Source organism: Chlorocebus sabaeus, chromosome X (genome assembly GCF_047675955.1).
Source record: "Chlorocebus sabaeus isolate Y175 chromosome X, mChlSab1.0.hap1, whole genome shotgun sequence".
NCBI classification, from domain to species: Eukaryota; Metazoa; Chordata; class Mammalia; order Primates; family Cercopithecidae; genus Chlorocebus; species Chlorocebus sabaeus.
In genome coordinates this window covers 149,691,782-149,716,025 of record NC_132933.1, presented here as the reverse complement: position 1 = coordinate 149,716,025, position 24,244 = coordinate 149,691,782, and the positions used below count along the sequence as shown (strand labels likewise).

General features: G+C 40.3%; 1 long non-coding RNA gene across 3 annotated transcripts in view; it reads left to right on the top strand.

Moving 5' to 3' along the window:
- Nucleotides 1-24,244, top strand: part of LOC140710805 (uncharacterized) — a 91,011-nt gene that overhangs the window by 5,226 nt on the left and 61,541 nt on the right. The window contains exon 1 of one of the 3 annotated variants that reach the window (XR_012091873.1): nt 22,440-22,623. The exons of the other annotated variants lie outside the window; for them this stretch is intronic. This is a non-coding gene — a long non-coding RNA (uncharacterized lncRNA). Of the gene's footprint in view, nt 1-22,439; nt 22,624-24,244 lie in introns of those variants that run through there. 3 annotated transcript variants of the gene reach the window in all.

The following is a 24,244-nucleotide window of genomic DNA, read 5'->3' as shown; positions in this document are numbered from 1 at the left end:
AAAAAAAATTACTCAGGTGTGGTGGCTCACACTTGTAATCCCAGTTACTCAGGAGGCTGAGGCAGAAGAATCGCTTGAACCCCGGAGGCGAAGGTTGCAGTGAGCCGAGATCATGCCACTGCACTCCAGCCTGGGGGCCAGAATGAGACTCTGTCTCAAAGAAAAAAAAAAGAGTTCAAATTCCCAATCATTGCTTTTCAACAGGTAATCTAATAAATCTTCACTCTTCAAGCTGTGGTCCTTCTCTTAGGGATGCTCTTTGTACAGAGAGGATTGAATGCAGAGTCTCATGTCCATCCTGAGAGTAACATGGCCTGAGCTACCAGCTTCTCCACGCCCCTGGCTGCTGAAAGCCACGCTGTGAAACCTCAAATCTGGTTTGGAATTCCTTCCCCAGCCACAGATGGAAATACCAGACTACATGTGTTCACTGTAGATAATTCAGATATAAATAAGTTTTCTACCAGAAATGAAATATTGTGATATATGCAATTCTATCACTTGGCATAATTACTAATGTTCTTCTTTAAGGACAACACATGGTTATGGTTTAACTAGTGACCTCCTGTCCCCGAGATTCATATGATAAAGTGCTAATCCCCAGTACCTGTGAAAGTGACCTTCTTTGGAAGTGAGGTTTCTGTAGATGTCATCAAGTTAAAATGAGGTCATTTGGGTGGGTTCTAAATCCAAGGACTAGTGTCCTAATAAAAAATGGAATTTGGGCTGGGTGCAGTGGCCCATGCCTGTAATCTCAGCACTTTGGGAGGCCCAGCTGGGTGGACCACTTGAGGCCAGGAGTTTGAGACCAGCCTGGTCAACATGGTGGGAACTCATCTCTATATTTAAGGAAAAAAAGGAGGCGGGGGCAATTAGGACACAGACACACACCCAGGGAATATGCCATGGGGAGATGAAGGCTGAGATAGGATTGCTGTTTCTAAAACCAAAGAGTGCTCAAGATCTCAGCAAACCACCAGAAGAGAGGGAGGAAGCATGAGACAGTCTCTCCTTCAGAGACTCAGAGGAACTGACATGGTTTGGCTCTGTGTCCCCACCCAAGTCTTACCTCGAACTGTAATCCCCATAATCCCCACATGTCAAGGGTAGGACCAGGTTGGGGCAATTGTATCATGGAGGTGGTTTCCCTCATATGCTGTTCTTGTGATAGTGAGTGAGTTCTCACGAGATCTGATGGTATTATGAGAGTCTGACATTTCCCCTGTTTGCACTAACTCCATCCGGCCGCCCTGTGAAGAAGGTGCCTGCTTCTCTTTCACCTTCTGCCATGATTGTAAGTTTCCTGAGGCCTTCCAAGCCATGCAGAATTAACTGTAAATCAGTTAAACCTCTTTCCTCTATATATTACCCAGTCTTGGGTATTTCTTTACAGCAGTGTGAGAACAGACTAATAGAGGATCCAACTCTGCCAACCTTTTTTCCATATATATATATAAAATATGTGTATATATATACACACACACATTTATGTATGTGTATGTATATATATGTGTATATATACATAAAATATATGTATGCATAAAATTTGTGTATATATACATAAAATATGAGTGTGCATATATATACACACACATACCTTTTTCCCATAAAATCTAGATCCTGCACAACCTGCCAAACCTTTGATCTCAAACTTCCCTGCTGACCTATGTATGTGACATTACAGTCAAACATTTTCTATCCTCTCTGCTTTTATAGTTGAGCATCTTTCTAGGACAAAACTGTAGGATTATTTTGCCTACTATGAACTTCTGCAAGAGTTTATCTGGATGAAATAGAAGGAAAAAAATAGGAGATAGATCAAGGGGTGTGATCTTTCAACTTGCATCCCAACCCAGGTGATACGGTTTGGCTGTGTCCCCACCCAAATCTCATCTTGAATTGTAGCTCCCATGATTCCTATGTGTTGTGGGAGGGACGTGGTGGGAGATAATTGAATCATGGGAGTGGTTTCCTCCATACTGTTCTCATGATAGGAATAAGTCTCACAAGATCTGCTGGTTTTATAAGGGGTTTCCTCTTCCACTTGACTCTCATTGTCTCTTGCCTGCTGCCATTTAAGACGTGCCTTTTGCCTTCCACCATGATTGTGAGGCCTCCCCAGCCATGTGGAACTGTGAATCCATTAAACCTCTTTTTCTTTATAAATTACCCAGTCTCAGGTATGTTTTGTCACCAGAGTGAAAACGGACTAATACACCAGGTCAGTGGAAATTGTGCAAGGGAGGTTGAACTCATCTTCGTTGCTTTGTGTAGAAGAAGAAATCTCAGTATAGAGGCAGAATCTGCTGCCCTCAATATTAAGATAGCAGGGAAGAGAGGCAGCCCCCCTTCCCTGAAGGCAGGTCAGAATGAAGACATGCTCAGTTTGGGACCCAACTTTCCCAAGAGAAAAAGTCATTCCTTCTCCCCTGGGATGAGGAAAAGATGAGCATGGGAGTTGGAGAGGTTTCTTAGGAGAAGTGGAGGGGTTTATCCTATACTTTTCCCCCTAGAGAGTAAAATAACCACACTCCCCCAGGAAAAAAATCATTTTTTTCCTACAGCATGTCAGATCTGTTAACGAATGTTTTATTTTGAACTCGGGCCATTGCAAAATCATCAGTCCGAAAGAGTGGATACTCTTGCATTGGAATTCACTAATGTTCAGTTTGTTTACAATGTGGCTTTCCTGTCGAGTGTTTTAAAATTCCACATTTATAACTGACCCTCGGAGAACAGTTCCATTGCTTAAAGAACTTAGCAGGATAACCCCATCGGGCAGCAGGATGACAGTAGCTTTGCACACTGAAAAAGAAACAAAACAGATTAATAAATAGGGAAAGGCTTTGATGATGAGCTCACCAATAGAGGTGGAGAGAAGGGAAGGAGAGTTTAAAAAGTGCTGGAGGCTTCTATCCAGGGGCTGGGGAGACTTTGATGAGGACACAGGCTCAGTTGGGTTCTGTTTGGCAGAACCCAAGGAATTAGGAAAGGAGGAATTAGGAAAAAACCAAAAAGGCCCTGGAGGCTTCCAAGGAGCTGTGTCTGTTGCAATACTTTGGCTGCAAGATATTTTCTTCTGTCCCCAGCCAGAAGGAGCAATCCTGGTGCTTAAATAAAAGGCAGGAAGGCCCAAAGTGGCTCTTGACTTGCCAAGGCAGGATTACAGAGAATTAAGTCCTACCTTAGGGCATGCTAGGAGCCTGCTGGGAGGTGTTAGTGTTCCTGGAAAAGAGGCCCAACCCAGACCCCAAGAGAGGGTTCTTGGAGCTCGTACAAGAAAGAATTCTGGGTGAGTCCATAAAGTAAAGTCAAAGTAAGTTTATTAAGAAAGTAAAGGAATAAATGAATGGCTACTCCATAGACAGAGTAGCCCTGAGGGCTGCTGATTGCTCATTTTTATGGTTATTTCTTGATATGCTAAACAAGGGGTGGATTATTCATGCCTCCCCCTTTTAGACCACATAGGGTAACTTCCTGACCTTGCCATGGCATTGGTAAACTATCATGGTGCTGGTGGAAGTATAGCAGTGAGGAGGCCCAGAGGTCACTGTCGTCAGCATTTTGGTTTTGGTAGGCTTTGGCCAGCTTCTTTACTACAACCTGTATTATCAGCCAGGTCTTTATGACCTGTATCTCATGCTGACCTCCAATCTCATCCTGTGACTTAGAATGTCTAAACTTCCTGGGAATGCAGTCCAGTAGGTCTTAGCCTAATTTTACCCAGCCCCTATTCAAGATGGAGTTGCTCTGGTTCAAACACCTCTGACAGGTGCAGCAGAGAATGTTTACAGCAGGGAAACTGTTCTGTATGAGGCCATAATGGTGGATACATGTGATTATGTATTTGTCAAAACCCATAGAATGTGCAACACAGTAAACCTTAATGTAAATTCTGGGCTTTTGGAATTATGTTATGAACCCAGTGTGGGTTCATCGGTTGTAACAAATGTACTACTCTAGTCGGGGATGTTCATAGTGGGGGAGGCTGTTTGGGAAGAGGGCAGAGAGTATCTGAGAACTCTTTGTATCTTCTGCTCACTTTTGCCATGAACCTAAAACTGCTCTAAAAAAATAGTCTTTTAAAAAAGAAAGAAAAAAAAGAAAATGAGTACAGACATGTTTTAGCATGGGTGACCCCTAAAACAGATTGCTAAGTGAAAGAAGCCAGTCACAAAATGTGTACAGAATTGGTTCCTTCCGGTGGGTTCATGGTCTTGCTGACTTTAAGAATGAAGCTGCGGACCTTTGCAGTGAGTGTTACAGCTCTTAAAGATGGCATAGACCCAAAGAGTGAGCAGTAGCAAGGTTTATTGTGAAGAGCGAAAGAGCAAAGCTTCCACAGCGTGGAAGGGGACCTGAGCAAGTTGCCGCTGCTGACTGGGGTGGCTAGTTTTATTCCTTTATTTGTCCCCTCTCATGTTCCATTTCTGTCCTTTAAGAATGCCCTTTTTTCAATCCTCCCTGTGATTGCCTATTTTTAGGATCCTGCTGATTGCTGCCTTTTACAGAGCACTGATTGGTGTGTTTTACAGAGTGCTGATTGGTGCATTTTACAGTGCGCTGATTGGTGCGTTTTACAATCCTCTTGCTAGCTACAGAGCGCTGATTGGTGCATTTTTACAGAGCACTGATTGGTGCTTTTTACAATCCTCTTGCTAGCTACAGAGCACTGATTGGTGCATTTTTACAGAGCACTGATTGGTGCTTTTTACAATCCTCTTGCTAGCTACAGAGCACTGATTGGTGCGTTTTTACAGAGCGCTGATTGGTGCATTTTACAATCCTCTTGCTAGCCACAGAGTACTGATTGGTGCATTTTGCAATCCTAGCTACAGAGTGCTGATTGGTGCTTTTTACAATCCTCTTGTAAGACAGAAAATTCTCCAAGTCCCCACTTGACCCAGGAGGTCCAGCTGGCTTCACCTCTCAATAAGACCACACATTGTAGGTTCCATTTACATGAAATGTGCCGAAAAGGCAAATCTATAGAAATAGAAAACAGATTTTTGGCTGGGTGTGGTGGCTCATGCCTGTAATCCCAGCACTTTGGGAGGCTGAGTGGGGGCAGATCACAAGGTCAGGAGTTTGAGACCAGCCTGGCTAACATGGTGAAACACCATCTCTACTAAAAATACAGAAATTAGCTGGGTGTGGTAGCGCACACCTGTAATCCCAGCTACTTGGGAGGCTGAGGCAGGAGAATTGCTTGAATCTGGAAGGCAGAGGTTGCAGTGAGCTGAGATCACGCCACCACACTCCAGCCTGAGTGACAATAGTGAGACTCTGTCTCAAAAAAAAAAAAAGAAAAAAAAAGGCTGGGTGCAGTTGGGAGGCCAAGACAGGCGGATCATCAGGTCAGGAGATCAAGACCGTCCTTGCTAACATGGTGCAACCCTGCCGCTACTAAAAATATAAAAACAAAATTAGCCAGGAGTGGTGGCAGTCGCCTATAGTCCCAGCTACTTGGGAGGCTGAGGCGGGAGAATGGTGTGAACCTGGGAGGTGGAGCTTGCAGTGAGCAGAGATCGCACCATTGCACTCCAGCCTGGGTAACAGAGCGAGACTCCATCTTAAAAACAGCAACAACAACAACAAACAAACAAACAAACAAAAATCTAAAAGAGGGTCCGTTTGATTGTGAAACAATTGTCTAAGAAAACTCACTGCCAAGTGCTGCGCTGCCTCTGACTGTGGAGGAAACATGCTCTGTTCTTGTTACCTGTCCACCTGTTTGTCCTCAAGGTAGACTGCAGTGCCTGTCCCCCTGCTAACCACCTCTTCCTAAGCAGTTTCTTATCAGCCAATAGATGCTCTGTGTTGTCATTATGAGTGCAGTTCATATTTTCCGTATCTAAGAGAAGGATGCAGTCAGTAACCCAACATCTCTGGCAAAATTGCATAAGACCCAAAGACAAACTACTCTACATTTTTTAAAAAATTATCCAAGAATTGGGAGCTAAGGCTGTTGAAAAAGCTCAAAGTAATGTATTAAATTTCCAGTAGTGTTGGCTCTTAGTTGATTTCTTTTAAAAAAAGAGAAGGGTTAAGCAAATATTTTCACAAATGATATATATAGTTAACTGTGATTGTTTAGAGCATAAACAATAGGTTTAGTTGGGAGAATTTAAAAGGATCCGTTTCTCAGCCGGGTGAGGGGAAACTGAGGCAGGAGGATCCCTTGAGCCCAGGAGTTCAGGATCAGCCTGGGCAACATAGTGAGATCTCATCTTCACAAAAAATTAACAACATTAGCTAGGAGTGGTTGTGCGTGTGTGTAGTCCCAGCTACTCAGGAGGCTGAGGCAGGAGGATTGATTGAGTCCAGGAGGTCGAGGCTGCAGTGAGCCATGTTCACATCCAGCCTGGGCAACAGAGCAAGACCCTGTCTCAAAATAATGATAATAATAATAATAATAAGGTTAGCTTTTCATAGTTTATCAGACAAGAAAACCACAGATGAGTAACTACAGCACATATTCTCAGAGAGAGAGTTCTTTTGCGGGGAGAGGTCTTTCATGGTTGTTGTTATTTGCCAACTGGAAGGCCCAGTAGGCCGGAAGAATTTACTGTAAAGGGGTTCAGAGGACAAGTATACTGCTACGTTCTTTTTAGGAGGCTTTTGGAGAATTAATTATTCAAAGTCAGAGTTATTTCTAGTTTGTTTTTCTGTTTTGTTTTGTTTTTGAGACAAGGTCTCTCTCCCTCTCCAGGTTGGAGTGCAGTGGCATGATCTTGGCTCACTGCAGCCTCAAACTCCCGGGCTCCAGTGATTCTCCCACCTCAGCCTCCCAAGTAGCTGGTAACACATGCATGCACCACCATGCTAAAAAAATTTTTTTTTGTATTTTTTGTAGAGACGGGGTCTCACTGTGTTGCCCAGACTGGTCTCAAACTCCTAGCCTCAAGCGATCCTCCCAACTCAGCCTCCCAAATTGCTGGAAGTATAGGCACGAGCCGCTGTGTACAGCCGTTTTTAATTATTTCACAGTAACCAAAAAGTTGATTCTGAAAATACATGAGAGTTTGCTTTGGAAGGTGTTGGCTTTGAGGTACAGTTATGCTTGCTGCATTGAGCACACATGACTTGTATTGTCACCTGAGGAGCAGCAATACTAACGTGGCCATGGAAAACGTAGAGGTGGTCTTCCCAACCTAGGCCACCTGCCAGCAGGACCCTTCTTCCACTCCCTGGGGTGGGTTCCCTCTGTCCTTCCTTCCCTGGTTCCTGTGAAAATGGTCAGAGTAGAGAAAGGGGTTACTGTATGGGTGCAGGATCTTCTTTATCGTGTGTTTTAGGAGCGCTGCAGACATCTCAGTGTGCTCCATGTTCTCCTGCACATTTAGGGCCTCAGAGGGGTCATTGCCACAGCTCAGGCTAGAGTGCATCACACAGAAGTAAATCTTAGCCTATAAACCGCACTTTTACAAGCAGCACTTTTACAAGCAGGTCGTAGACCCGTAGCATTGGCATGTTTGATACGTCTGAACACAGAACTCTGAAAGTAAAATCTCAACATGATTCTTGCTGGGACAGGCCAGTTTTCTCTGTGCATATTCTAGGTTTTGAGAAGCCACAGCCAGAGCCCCCTTGTCTTCATGTCCACCACGGTTTTTCCCTTGAGCGGTGCTCCCAGAAACTTTCTGGGTTACACACTAGTGGTGTCTCTGGATTCAGTCGTGAAGTTCCTGGAAAAAAATTCCTTTCCCCAAGGCTCCTGGTGTGAGTTCAATTCTACTAGGCGCTTCTCTGGGCTCTTGCACTTCTTTATTTAACTTTTTAAAAATTACGTTAATTTTTTGTAACGTTCACGTTTTTGAAATGTTTTAGATTCATGGGTACACATGCAGGCTTGTTACATGGATATACTGTCTGACAGTGAGGTTTGGGATTCTAGTGGACCCATGGTCTGAATAGTGTACATTGTACCCAGGAAGTAACATTTCATCCTTCACCTCCCTCCCACCCTTCTGAGTCTGCAGTGTCTATTATTCCACTCTCTGTGTCTATGTGCAGGCCTATTTACCCCCCACTTAGAAGCAGAAACAGACAATGGCTCTTATGTCCATCTTTATGTCCATGTGTACCCAGTGTTTAGCTTCTACTGACACATGAAAACATGTGCAATTTCATTTACTGTTTCTGAGTCATTTCACTTAGAATAATGGCCTCCAGCTCCATCCATGTTGCTGCAAAAGACATGGTTTTATTCTTTTTTATGGCTGCATAGTATTCCATGGTGCTTGAATGTACATATGTATGTACATGGGTGCACAGATGTATGTACCTACATGCACCATGGACTACTATGCAGCCATAAGAAAGAATAAATTTTAAAAATATCTATATCTGTATCTCTAAATATCCATACATCTATATATCTAAACCTCTATAGAGCTGTTATTAGGTAGGTGCAAAAGTAATTGCGGCTTTTTCTGTTACTTTTAATGTCAAAAACTGCAGTTACTTTTGCATCAACCTAATATGTGTAGATGCGTATCTATGTCTGTCTATATACAGACACGCCACATTTTCTTTATTCACTCATCTGCTAATGGACACTTAGGTTGATTCCATGACTTTGCTATTACGAATCGTGCTGTGATAAACTTAACAGTGCAGGTGTCTTTTTGATATAATGATTACTCTCCTTTTGGATAGATAAAAGTCCTAGAAAAAAACTCTTCTGTGTTTTAATATCCAATCCTATCTCACCAACCTTGGCTCAGAAAGCACTACTGCTTTCTGGGTTAGAAAAGCTCATCCAGATCTTTTGGATTCCACACCAGGAACCAGTTTTCTGCAAAAAGCGAACGACTCCAGAGAACAGTCCTCTTGGTCTCGTTCCAGTTCATGAACAGCCATTGAAAATGACGACGGAGGTGGTCATTTCAGCGCCAGTTTGCTGTGGTGTCCAAACAACAGAGCACAAATGAAGCCCAACGAAGCCCTCAGTATGTTAATCCAGTGATGATGTCTTCACCCCACATCACCTTCTTTATCCCAACAATATTCCCGAGGCAATACAGGCAAAAAGGTGTGTCCGTTTCCTGGCCATTAGTGGGTATATTTTAGCCTCAAAAGGGGCATGTGGACATGCAAATAGGCTTTTTGAGAGTAGGGGAATTTATCTTCACTAAAAATTTGGATTTTTTGTTAATAACAATTTTTTCTTGCATTCACTTTGATTTTTTACGATATGGAATTAAAGTATTTCATATTTTGACCACTGAGGTTTTGGTGCCCACCGAAATTTTGTACTCAAAGCAGTTGGCTCAATTTCACCACCCTAGCCCTGTCCTGGGCACAACTGCTGGCTAAAAATTCTATTTATGCATACACATATGTTTTTAGACATACAACGTTTATACATATAAAAAATTACGAATATGTGTATGCATGTATGTACATATATAGATGGTCCCTCATTTAAGATGGGTTCAACTTACAGTTCTTTTTTTTTTTTTTATTATACTTTAAGTTCTAGGGTACATGTGCACAACGTGCAGGTTTGTTACATATGTATACATGTGCCATGTTGGTGTGCTGCACCCATTAACTCGTCATTTACATTAGATATATCTCCTAATACTATCCCTCCCCGCTCCCCCAACCCCACAACAGGCCCCAGTGTGTGATGTTCCCCTTCCTGTGTCCAAGTGCTCTCATTGTTCAATTCCCACCTATGAGTGAGAACATGCGGTGTTTGGTTTTCTGTTCTTGCGATAGTTTGCTGAGAATGATGGTTTCCAGCTGCATCCATGTCCCTACAAAGGACACGAACTCATCCTTTTTTATGGCTGCATAGTATTCCGTGGTGTATATGTGCCACATTTTCTTAATCCAGTGTGTCATTGATGGACATTTGGGTTGGTTCCAAGACTTTGCTATTGTGAATAGTGCCACAATAAACATACGTGTGCATGTGTCTTTATATCAGCATGATTTATAATCCTTTGGGTATATGCCCAGTAATGGGATCACTAGGTCAAATGGTATTTCTAGTTCTACATCCTTGAGGAATCGCCATACTGTCTTCCACAATGGTTGAATTAGTTTACAGTCCCACCAACAGTGTAAAAGTGTTCCTATTTCTCCACATCCTCTCCAGCACCCGTTGTTTCCTGACTTTTTAATGATTGCCATTCTAACTGGTGTGAGATGGTATCTCATTGTGGTTTTGATTTCCATTTCTTTGATGGTGAGTGATGATGAGCATTTTTCATGTGTCTGTTGGCTGCATAAATGTCTTCCTTTGAGAAGTGTCTGTTCATATCCTTTGCCCACTTTTTGATGGGGTTGTTTGTTTTTTTCTTGTAAGTTTGTTTGAGTTCTTTGTAGGTTCTGGATATTAGCCCTTTGTCAGATGGGTAGATTGCAAACATTTTCTCCCATTCTGTAGGTTGCCTGTTCACTCTGATGGTAGTTTCTTTTGCTGTGCAAAGGCTATTTAGTTTAATTAGATCCCATTTGTCAATTTTGGCTTTTGCTGTCGTTTCTTTTGGTGTTTTAGACATGAAGTCCTTGCTCATGCCTATGTCCTGAATGGTATTGCCTAGGTTTTCTTCTAGGGTTTTTATGGTTTTAGGTCTAACATTTAAGTCTCTAATCCATCTTGAATTAATTTTTGTATAAGGTGTAAGGAAGGGATCCAGTTTCAGCTTTCTACTTATGGCTAGCCAGTTTTCCTAGCACCGTTTATTACATAGGGAATCCTTTCCCCATTTCTGGTTTTTGTCAGGTTTGTCAAAGATCAGATGGTTGTAGATGTGTGGTGTTATTTCTGAGGGCTCTGTTCTGTTCCATTGGTCTATATCTCTGTTTTGGTACCAGTACCATGCTGTTTTGGTTACTGTAGACTTGTAGTATAGTTTGAAGTCAGGTAGCGTGATGCCTCCAGCTTTGTTTTTTGACTTAGGATTGTCTTGGCAATGCAGGTTCTTTTTTGGTTCCATATGAACTTTAAAGTAGTTTTTTTCCAATTCTGTGAAGAAAGTCATTGGTAGCTTAATGGAGATGGCATTGAATCTATAAATTACCTTGGGCAGTATGGCCATTTTCATGATATTGATTCTTCCTATCCATGAGCATGGAATGTTCTTCCATTTGTTTGTGTCCTCTTTTATTTCATTGAGCAGTGGTTTGTTGTTCTCCTTGAACTACAAAGACAAGAAAGGAAGACAGGATCTTCCTTTGTGGCGCAGGCTAGAGTGCAGTGGTGCAATGATGGTTCACTGCAGCCTCAACTTGCTGAGCTCAGGGATCCTTCTGCCTCAGCCTCTCAAATAACTGGGGCTACAGGTGTGAGCCACCATACCTGGCTAAATTTTTATTTTTTGTAGAGACAGGATCTCACTCTATGGCCCAGACTGGTCTTAAACTCTTGGTCTCAAGCAGTCCTCCTGACTCAGCCTCTCAAAGCAATAGGATTACAGGTGTGAGTTACCACACTTGGCCCAGATATTCTTAACATTTTTGCTTTTTAAATAGAGATGAGGTTTCCCTATGTTATCCAGACTGGTCTTGAACTCCTGGCCTCAAGCAATCTTCCTGCCTTGGCCTCTCAAAGCACTGGGATTACAGGCATGAGCCACCACACCCAGCCAATTTAGGACTTTTTTGCCTTTATGATAGGTTTATCAGGATGTAGTCCTATTGTTAAACATGTAACCCTATTGTTAAACAGACAGTATCTGGACTTAACGAAGGTTCAAATTATGATATTTCAACTTTATGATGGTTTTATCAACGTGTTACCTATTGTAAATCTAGGAGCTTCTGTATACCTCTATATATATATATACACACAGATTAAAAATTACATCTACATCTGCATATTATATTTTATGCGTATGCATGTGTCTATATCATATAGTTGCTTAAAATGTTATACATATATAAATATATATATAAATTATATATCATGTATAGAGTTGGTTAAAATGTTATATGTGCATGTAAGCTGCATAATACATATATATATACACACACACTATATATATTTTATTTTTATTTATTTATTTATTTATTTTTTGAGACGAAGTCTCGCCTGTTGCCTGGGCTGGAGTGCGGTGGCCGGATCTCAGCTCACTGCAAGCTCCGCCTCCCGGGTTTACACCATTCTCCTGCCTCAGCCTCCCGAGTAGCTGGGACTACAGGCACCAGCCACCTCGCCCGGCTAGCTTTTTTGTATTTTTTTAGTAGAGACGGGGTTTCACCGTGTTAGCCAGGATGGTCTCGAACTCCTGACCTCGTGATCCGCCCGTCTCCGCCTCCCAAAGTGCTGGGATTACAGGCTTGAGCCACCGCGCCCGGCCTATATATATTTTAATACAATTGTCAGCTATGGTGCCTAGGGCAGAGCTAGAATGTCTAATGACACAATCTCATCAGTCGCAAATTTCAGGAGGTACCATAAAACTAAAACTAAACTCTGTAGTCACGATACTGATAAATATTCAAGACGTATATAATGTTTTAATTATACACGCACATACAGACAGTGCTAAGAGATCATTAGCTTTTTTCTCATAATGTAGACAAAACAATGTTTGCAGTGGGCCCTGCCGTGAAAGTAAAGGGTTCATGTTGCTCAAAGAGGGGTGGGGCATTTGCCCTGGGCTCCTGAAAGGTGAACACTAGCCTTTGAAATGTCCTGCCTAGTAGGAATGTGTTTCTGTACCAGGGGACCTGGGGTAACTGGACAATCTAGCAATGTGATTTAGGGTAGAGGGGGCCATACATAGCAGAGATTTTTAGGGTATGAGATGGACATACTAGGTGTTAACAATATGGTTAAGGGTGGGAGCTTTGGGTCTTGAAGTATCAGCTCAGACCTCTGGAGGGGCTACAGATTGAGGTCAGCTCTGTGAGCCATTGACTGTGGAGCCCCAGATGAAGACTCTGAACACTGGGGTTTGGACCGGCTTCCCTGCTTGGTGATGCTTCAGGCATTCTGCGTAAGCTGAGACTGTGAGGCTCAGTGCTGTCCACAACTGCACAGGGAAAGGACAGCAGAAGCTCTGTGTTTGCAACTTTTCCTGGACTCTATCTGTCCCACATCCCTCTTCTCTTGGCTGCTATGTCAATCTGTATCCTTGCCACATAATAAACCATAACCATGAGCGTAATGGTGAGGTCTGTCATCCTTCTATCTAATGAGCCAAACTGAGGGTTGTCTTGGGGACCCCGAAATTTGCAGTTGATGTCAGAAGTGTGGGTGGTCATATGGGGATTGTCCCCTCTAACAGTGAACCTGACCAACCCTTGCACCTACCCTGTCTTAGTTGGAGTGCACGAAATGGAGACTTTGACGTTCCTTTCAATCTTGGATTTTATGATTTTATCAAAACAAACTCTATTATTTTTATTTGCAGGGGTGTGTGTGTGTGTGTGTGTGTGTGTGTGTGTGAGAGAGAGAGAGAGAGAGAGAGAGACAGAGAGAAAGAAAAAGAGAAAAAAAGAAAAAGCAAGTAAGAAAACATGAGATTAGGCAAGACAGAGAGCCCATCTCATTTCCCTGTGATTTGGAGGTATCAAATAAGATTCTAATAAGAACTGTGTGGTATGATTGGAATTCAAACTATCAACCTTGAAGTCGATGACAGTGCATAACGGGCTTTTGGTTTGCACATCTTTCTGGTAATTTATCCTCTTTAGTTCCTTGTCTCCACACATCTGCTTGTGCTTAGATCCGAAGGAAGACACATTAAACAGCTATAATTTATTTTTCAGGGAGGAATTAGGAAGTGAACCAATGTCCCATTACATTTGCATCAGTTTTTGATTAAAACACACACACACACCACACATTTCTCACACTCTGAGCACCCCACACTCTTGTGTGGGTATTTTTGTTGTTAATTAAATTTGTTTCTAAATAGACTTCCATCCTAACCTGGCTTTCATGCTTAGAAAGACAAGTGATAAACTGCAATAACCTTTTCACGTACTTCGATACAAATGGTTTTAAACAGTTGGGAAGATTAAGAACAATGAAAGCTTTTTTCTTAAAAAAAAAAACAAACAAAACAAATTTCTGAACCTCCAAAAGTTTTGACCATTTCCTCATTATTATTTTGTCTGCTTTGTACTTGATGAAATCAGAAATGGGTTATAAGGTAGAACTGTAGTTCTGACTTTCCAAGAAAAATAGTGGACAAAACCTGAAGACCATTTTCAGATGCAGGATTTTTGTGGGTGATGCAGTGTGCGAGGGTTATTGCACCATTAATCCTTGTACTGTGGGCTGATGGGGGCCAGCATGGTCTGGCGACTGCCAGGTGGATTGAAACCACAGTCTTAGATTTCAGGGAACAGCTTCTTTCAGTAACGCCTACACCCACATGCCATGTGGCTGGAAAAGCTGCGGATGGGCAGAGGAAGCCATTTTTTAATTTGCTGCCTTGAGAAAGATGGACACATCCACTTCAATACCATCGTTCTTATAAACCCAGGCAAATATTTCAGAAGTGTGTGGTGACTAGGTGACAAGTTGCGTTCATGGCTGAGTTCCCGATGTTTTAAAAGAGCCAACGTTGACTTGGCATAATTTTTATGCTCCATAAACACAATTTATTTTACCGACAAAATGGAGTCCTGCAGCAGTTTTGCTCTGGAGGAATCTGTTGGGTGAAGCAATATAAATTCCGAGCCTCTTGCATTGAATAAATCTTGGAGATTTAAAAATTCTTATGATTTGACCATTTTTATTCATTCAAAAAAATGGTGGCTCACGCCTGTAATCCCAGCACTTGGGGAGGCCAAAGTAGGTGTATCACTTGAGGTCAGGAGTTCAAGACCAGCCTGGCCAGCATGGTGAAACCCCTTCTCTACTAAAAACACAAAAATTAGCAGGGCGTGGTGGCGCATGTCAGTAATCTCAGCTATTTGGGAGGCTGAGGCAGGAGAATCGCTTGAACCCAGGAAGTGGAGATTGCAGTTAGCCGAGATTGCACCACTGCACTCCAGCCTGGGCAACAGAACGAGATTCTGTCTAAAACAATAATAATAATAATGCCACATAAACATAATAATCAAGTATTTGTTTTTTTTCTCAATGGCGAGGGAGACATTTCCAACACAGCATGTATCTTTTATATTTTTACTGGCTTCTGAATTTTTCCCACAACAAAGACATCTTGTTAGACCCTACTCTCATGAAAGTATATTATGCTTGAAAAGGTGCCATTGAAGACCTTTGCAGCTGTATCATTAAATGATAAGTTTATTACAATTCCTGAAGTCTCTGCAACCTCAGGTACAATAACCCAGCACATTGGTTGCTCAAAAGTAAATTGACGTCCAAATGCTGAACTCGCACTTTTAGAAGACTACTTATTCTTTAATCTTAGAGGGCAGGACTTAGCTATTGGCATTCGTAAGTGTCCTTTCAAGTAATCAATGCAACATTTTGACATGAAAAACGGATTATGGAATTTTCCATGAGAAAATGTGAAGGGTTTGATTTTTTTTAAGTACAGCTAAAGAAGCTAACATTGGTTTGGAATCGATCCTCTTAACCACAAATATGATTGTTTTATTACAACTTAAGGAAATTAAAAGAAAAATAAAATACGTCTCCTAAAACAATAGCATGGCTTGAGAGAAAATCTGAGGGCAACAAATTTCATTAATCTTCTCAGGTTTTGAATGACTTCTTAAATGTTTGAATTTTCATTAGTTTATTACTGAGGTTGGCAAACAATGCCTTTATAATGTTAATGGAGCACATTGTTTTTGGAATTCTGTTAGCTAAGAAGCCAAGTTGGTGGAGGATGACATCTTGCAAATGACTCAAGGAGACTGGACACAAAAACATTCGTGCATTAGAAATTAGGGGTTCAACATGCATGCATATGTTCATTGCAGCACTTAATAGCAAAGACATGGAATCAACCTAAATGCCCATCAATGCTAGGCTGGATAAAGAAAATGTGGTACATACACACCATGTGATGCATATACAGCCATAAAAGAGAATGAGATCACGTGCTTTGCTGGGAGATGGAAGGAACTGGAGGCCATTATCCTTCCAAACTAACACAGGAACAGAAAAACAAATACCGCGTGCTCTCACTTATAAGTGGGAGCTAAATGACGAAAACACATGGACACATAGAGGGGAACAACACACACTGGGGACTTTTGGAGGGAGGAGGGAGAGGATCAAGAAAAACAACTAATGGGTACTAGGCTTAATATCTGGGTGACAAAATAATCTGTACAACAAACCCCCATGATATTAGTTTATCTATGTAACAAACCTGCATTTGTACCCCTGAACCCTTAAGTAGGCCTTCGTGTCTGTCGTTTCCTTCTTTGTGCCCATATCTTCTCAATGTTTAGCTCCGCTTCTAAGTGAGAACACGTGGTATTTGGTTTTCTGTTCCTCTGTTAATTTGCTAAGGATAATGGCCTTCAGCTCCACCCATGTTGCTGCAAAGGACATGATTTTGTTCTTCTTTGTGGCTGCATAGTATTCCATGGTGTATATGTACCACATTTTCCTTATCCAGTCTACCACTGATGGGCGTTTAGATTGATTCCATGTCTTTGCTATTGTGAATAGTGCTGCAATGAATATACACGTGCACTTGTCTTTAGGGTAGAACAATTTATATTCCTTTGGGTATATACCCAATAATGGGATTGCTGGGTGCAATGGTAGTTCTGTTTTAAGTTCTTTGAGAAATTACCAGACTGCTATCCACCAGTGGATGAACCAATTTATATTCCCAACAACAGTGTATAAGTGTCCTTTTTTCCCTACCACCTCACCAGCATCTGCTGTTTTTTTTTTTTTTTTTTTTTAACTTTGTAGTAATGGCCATTCTGACTGGTATGAGATGGTATCTCATTGTGGTTTCAATTTGCATTTTCTCTGATAATTAGTGATGTTGAGCTTTTAAAAATGTATTTGTTGGCTGTTTGTATGTCTTCTTTTGAGAATCTTTTAAAAATAGATTTGTTGGCTGTTTGTATGTCCTGTTCATGTCTTTTCCCTACTTTTTAATGGGTGATGTGGTTGGGCTCTGTGTCCCCACCCAAATTTCACCTTGAACTGTAATCCAAATTGGGTTGAGGGAGGGACCTGGTAGGAGGTGACTGAATCATGGGAATGGCTTGCCCCATGCTGTTCTTGAGATAGTGAGTGAATTCTCACGAGATCTGATAGTTTTATAAATAGCAGTTTCCCCTGCTCTTGCTCTCTCTCCTGCCACCTTGTGAAGAAGGTGCCCGCTTCCCCTTTCCCTTCCACCATAATTGTAAGTTTCCTGAGGCTTCCCCAGCCTTGTGGTGCTGTGAGTCAATTTAACCTCTTTTCCTTATAAATTACCCAGTCTGGGATAGTATCCTTATAGCAGTGTGAAAACAGAGTAATACAATGGAGTTGTTTGTTTTTTGCCTGCCAATTTAAGTTCCTTATGGATTCTGGATATTAGATCTTTGTCAGATGCATAGTTTGCTAATATTTCCTTCTTCTCTGTAACAGCCTGTTCTGTTCTATAGATGAGTCCATGATTCTATACCTGTTGGGTAATAATGAAAAGAGAAACAAGGGGCATGTTATTTTTCACTTTATATGGAAAGTGTGGTGTACTTCTTGCTCTTTCACCTTCAGGCAAAATCTGATAAAATGTATCAGAGGTCATTTAGTTGCCTAGAAAATTATCTTGCTCCTCCACCTGTCTGAGGTATACAATGAGATACCAACTCACACCAGTTAGAATGGCTATTACTGCAAAGTTAAAAAAACAGCAGTAGCTCATAATTAACTTTTATGCAAAACATAATACAAACTCCATTGAGATTGAGGTGAAATTTTTAAAATTGTCATTTTTATGAAACCTCAGTTCTTGCACAGTTTGTATTTCTTTTGAGTACATTTTTTTTCTTCTGTGGTTTGGAAATGTCTTGTTTGAAAGATTATATTTGTTCTCTAAGATGTAGAATGATTCCACAAAAGAGGTTGTGTGCAGTTAAGGTACTGGTCAGGAATTTATACTTACTGATCATGAGTCTTCACTTTGGAATATGTTTCAGTGTTTTAAAAAAATCTATTATTTGCTGTTAACACGTATTATCTCATCTAAAGACAATATGCTGAAATTATTATTGGGCAAAGGACTTTACAACTGGAAGAAAGGGGGGAAGGAAGAGAGGGGGAAGGGGTAAGAAAAGAGAGTAAGAAAGGAAGGAAGGAGGGAGGGCAGAAAGGAGGGGTGGAGGAAGGAAAAAAGAAAGACGGGAAGGAAGGGAGGGAAGAAGGAAAGAGGAAGAAAGGGAGGGAGAGAGTGAGGAAGAAAAGAAAGGAAGGAGGAAGAAAAAAGAAAGAAAGGAACAAAGGAAGGAAGGAAGGAGGGAGAGAGAGAGGAAAGGAAGAAGGGAGGGAAAGAGGAAGGGAAGGAAGGATGAAAGGAAGCAAGGAAGGAAGCAAGGAAGGAAGGAGGGAGGGAGGGAGGAAGACCATAATGTTAAAGAGAAGAGTTTTGCAGATGGATGTTGGTGATGGCTGCACAGCAATGTGCCTATACCTAATACCACGGAACTGTGCACTTAAAAATGGCAAAAATAGTAAATTTCATTTTACACATATTTTCCCACAATTTAAAAAAATGCTTATGATGTGAAGTCAACAGTCATTTTTGAGATAATTTTCAAGATCAAAATAAAAAAGAAGAAATCCAGTCATCAGGATTGTGTTCTGAACTGATCAACTGGGTAATGAGATGAAGAACTTATTTATTTTTGCCTCAACAGCTGGGCCACTTGGCTTCTTCCTGACATTTGCAGAGAGCATCTCACTGTTTCACTTGCTCCTGGTCAAAACCCCTAGAACTCTTTCTAGACAAAGCAGGAGCCACCCTGGGGTGGTGAGGTGGGGACTTCTATCATGGGAGTTAGGACAACAAGAAGACAGAAGTCCAAGATGAATTCAGATCCCCCCGTGGACTTAGAGGGCAAAGGAAAGTTGGCTTTGATCTGTGGAGTAATGCACTCTAAAGCCTGTGACTCCAGAAGAACACCCTATTATTTTGGCGGTTGTGGTGGTTCTGAGCTGAATAACCTGCCTCAGCCCTTACCTAGAGGGACACGTAGAGTTAGGTAGGCTCTGGCTTGCAGAGTCTTGTGCTGGGCTGTCTCCCCATCAGCAAGAGAAAGAGCTCTCCAAAATTGCCAGGGAAGCCTGAGCCTGCTAGGTGTTTTAATCTGCCTAGAAAAATAATTCCATAATGTAAGTAAACCAGCAGACAGTTGAGGGAAATTAACACTATGAACCAGTTCTAAAATGAACAAACAGAAGGTCTGACTCTCATGAGAGCTGCAAGGTTAGAGATAACCAGTTCCATGCATAATTGTGTCTTTCCACAATGTCAGGCTTTGATTAATGCTATTGCAATTGCAAAGGCCACGAGCTGCATGGAGTTCCCAAGGAGGCAATTCCCCTTAGTGCTTCCTGTTCACTTGGTAGTCAGAGCCGTGGGCACGCAGGTTCAAGCCACTCCACAAGTCAGTCGATATTGCAAACCATACATAATGATTATATATTCAATATATAAATGTTACAGATTAACTATTCCATGGCAAACAAAGTAACATTGAACATCAAGAGGAAAAAGAGAATGGAGAAATGGCTAACAAAGCTGGGCATGGTACCTCACGCCTGTAATCCCAGCACTTTGAGAGGCCGAGGTGGGAGGATCCCTTGAGTTCAGGAGTTTGAGACCAGCCTGGCCAACATGACAAAACACTGTCTCTACAAAAAAAAAAAAAGAAAAAATATTAGCCAGGAGTGGTGGTGTGTGCCTGTTGTCCCAACTACTTGGGAGGCTGAGGCAGGAGGATGACTTGAGTCTGGGAGGAGGAGGTTGCAGTAAGCAAAGATGGTGCCACTGCTCTTCAGCCTAGACAACACAGTGAGACCTCTGTGAAAAAAAAAAAAAAGGAAAAGAAAAGAAATGGCTAAGAAACCAGTCTAAATGGAGTGATGCGGACAAGAAGAATGTCGTGGTCTGGGCCTGGCCATGCATCAGTCTTGCAAGGCAAAGGCTTTGTAGCACAGCCTTTGGTGGCTGATGCCAAGTTCTTATCAGGAGTGACAGCAAGACACTTTTCAGTTAAGACAGCTGTTTTGAGCTGCTGAAGTCCTGCTCTTTTTATGACCACAGAATCCTCTGTTGAGGGTTGATAGTAGAAGAATGTGCTTGGTTATGTCCTTATCTGGTTGGATGCAATCTTCATTTTTTTCCATTTGTTTATTAAGCAAAATATCTTATCCTTCTTTGCATAGGGCCCTGTGAAACATCTTTTTTCTAAGATGCAGTTAGTTATGCAAGGGTGTTTGATACGGTTTGGCTGTGTCCCCACCCAAATCTCATCTTGAATTGTAACTCCCATAATTCCCTCGAGTCATGGGAGCGACCTGGTAGGAGGTAATGGGATCATGAAGGTGGGTTTTTCCTGTGCTGGTGTCATGATACTCAATAAGTCTCAAGAGATCTGATGGTTTTCTAAAGGGCAGTTCCCCTGCACATGCCCTCTTGCCTGACACCATGTAAGACATGCCTTTGCTCCTTCTTCACCTTCTGCCATGATTCTGAGTCCTTCCTGGCCATGTGAGAGTGTGAGTCCACTAAACCTCTTTTTCTTTATAAATTACTCAGTCTCAGGTATTTCTTCATAGCAATATGAAAATGGCATAGCAATATGAAAATGAATACAGTGCTGTATACAAGAACCCTCCTGGAAGAAATGTAGGTCATGTGGAAGAAACAAAAAGAATTCAGAAAACTGAATTAGTATCCTGAAGCCTTTGCACTACAACCTGGGAGACAGAGTGAGACCCTGTCTCGAAAAAAAAAAATTGCCCCAAATGTCAGTAGTATTGAGGTTGAAAAACCCTGGGTGAGATTCATAAAAGCCAATGTCTCCTTAATAAGTATTTCAAAACACAGAGGAAAAAGACAGTGATTAGGAGAATATAATCCAAGAAATTATGTGTGTAAATATGTATGTAAAAATAAATGTATATTTTCTACATAAGTATAAATATTAAACATAAATATTTATAAATATGTATAATTTCTTTGATCACATATACATATATGTATGTGTCTATTTTATAATAAAATCTATTAATTTTATGAATATAAATAAAACATTTAAACATGATTAGATATATAATTTTATAAATATTAACATTTAAATACATATATTTCTACAATTAATTTACAGTTGACTCTTGAACAACACAGGTATATGAGGATTTTCCTCCCCCTTGGCCACCCATGAGACAGCAAGATCAACCCTTCCTCTTCCTCCTCTTCCTCCGCCTCCTCAATGTGAAGACGATGAGAATGAAGACCTTGATGATGATCCACTTCCACTTAATGAACAGTGAATCTATTTCCTCCTCCTTATGATTTTCCTAAAACATTTTCTTTTCTCTAGCTTGCTTTATTATAAGAATACCATATATAATACATATAAACATACATGATATGTATTCATTTGCTGTTTATAGTATTGGTGAGGTTTCTGGCCAAGATTTCTTCCCAGTTCTGACATTAAAAAATGCTTCCTGAACACATGTTGTTCAAGGATCCACTGTTTATTAATTATATAATGTATATATTTATAATGTATAAATTAATATAACAGTATATAATGAATTATAAATTTATAATATAATATAGTAATGATTTATAACAAATCAATAATTAATAATTTATACCAAAATCAATATTATGATATTATATATCAATATTATAATATATTATATTAATAATTGTATTAATATAATATATTATAATATTGATATATTATAGTATAGTATTTGAATATTATAAATTATAAAGTAATATAACTATATTAATTATAAAATGATTTATATGTATGTACATGTTAATACTTATACAGTTATATATCTAATGTTTAAAAGTTTTATTTTTATTTATAAAATTAAAATCTTTTGTTATAAAATAGACATATACATATATGTATATGTGGTCAAAGAGATTTTATATATATATATATATATGAATAGGTTGTTTGTATTTAAGTTGTGGGGGAGTCCAAAGTTGCAGGTGGATTTTCAACTGTGCAGGGGTCAGTGCTTCTAACCCCCACATTGTTCAAGAGTAAACTATAATAATTAATATATTAATTATATATCATATATTTAGTATATATTAATAGATGCATAATTGACAGGAAACATTCACTTACATCTCTGAATTGAAAAGTGTTACTAAATGATACTAAGAAAAAGCGTGCTAGAAGGCTGGCTACCACAGATTGCAGAAAAGTCCACCATTCTTATGACACAGTGCATCAAGAGGTAGAGTCACTTGCCTCTCCACTGAGTGTGGGCTTGCCCTGGGATGTGCTTTGACCTTGAAATCCGGGGAAAGCAAGGTCATGCTGATTCCAAGCCTTACTGCAACAGGTTTGCAGCTTCCTTTCTCACTGAATTTGGAATCCAGCCACCATGTGAAGAAGTGCAACCCCACCTGCTGTGTGATGAGACAAGGGACCCATTTCCCCTATTTCCCCAGCCAACTGCCATCCTTCCCCCATAAGCAGAGCCACCTAGCTGACCAGCCTGCTGACCACAGAGAAGTGAGTACCCCACTGAGCCCTGCCCAAATTATCCACCCAGAGAACTGTGAGCTAAGCAAATCAGTGTTGTTTGAAGCCACTCAAATTCAGGGTGGTTTGTTACTCAGCAGGAACTAACTATTGCAATGGTACCAGTGAAGATCTTTATTCTCCAAGATAAAAATAAAATTAAGTTACCCAAGTTGCAACCACAATCAGAAATCATGAAACTTCTCAATAGCAATAGTGGATGCTGTGAGACAATGTTGCAAGGCATCCAGCTTCCTGTGAGAACAATATTTTTTTCTTCTAGAATTCCAAATCTGGCCAGACTTGTGAATCTGTATGAGGGAAGAAAAAAGGAAGTTTTTCATATGCAAAAAGTTAGAACGTTTTCATTCCAAAGCTCTTTTCTGAAAACAAGACAAAACAAAAAGTAAATACTTGATATATTCCAGATTAAGAGGAAATAAGTGGTAAAATTCAAAAAGCAACTGGATTAATCCACTTGGATTAAGGTAAAACAGGAAACCACAGGGCTCCCAGAAGAATTTTGTCAGGAAGGAATTGCGTAACTCTAGGCTAGAGGGGGATTCAAAAGTTTTTTTACGTAGAGATGAAAGCCTGTGCTTCTTCAACAGAAGAAAGATAATCTTTGGGGAAAAAAATTACTTGCTGTTCAAGAAGCAAACCAAAATGTGGTAGGTCTTTTTTGTTTTTTTATTTTTTCAATAATTAATCAAATGTAAGAAACAATAATTCTAGAAAAAAATAAACAAAACAGAATTCTTCCTTGGCCAGGCAATTCCCAAAGAAAGAAAAACTCCTTTGAATATATTAAATTCTCATTGGATTAATAGCAAAGTTTCAATTTAAAAAATTTCCTCATGTTGAGTGCAGTGACTTCCCACTTTATTAGACATATTAAATTTTCTTAGAGGATCCTCTTCTGCCTTTAAATTTTTTCTTCTTTAAAAAAAGTTTAAAGGATTTTTTTTCTTCAACTTTAAAATTTAAAGCTTTTAATTTTTTCTTCTTTTTTAAAAAATTTTAACCCAGTGCTTGTTGGATTGTTTATTTAGATATCAATTCAGCCTTATGGCTTTAAAATCAAAGATAAAAACTATATTTTGCTTTTTGAAAATGCTAAGCTCATGAAACATTGTATAGTTTTAAAAACTCACTATTTTCAGAGTTTTAAACTTTTTTCTTAGTATCATTGTAGGCATTGTTGTTTACTTTAGCAACATTGAATACTACATATCCCATTTTGTGATATTCAGTTTAGGTATTTATCTTTCTATTCAATAAAATATATTTCCCTTTAAAATAAAAAAATAGCATTAACAGTTATAATTTCTGAGTGAAGCAATGAAGGACAATTTTAATTTTCTTCATATACTTTTTGGTTTCGTGAATTTTATCTACCATTTTTTAACTAGAAAAAAGCAATAATTAAAATTGCATCACGGAAGGTTTCCATGGTCTTAGAGAGGGAGAATTGAGTTTACCTCTGGGGCAGATTTTCATCTGGCCTCTAACTTCCCATTGGTGAAATATAGGCTCCACACTAAACATGAGCCTATCTCCCTTATGTAACAGGGATGCAATGTGAGGGGTTTGGGGTGCAGGCTGGACTCTC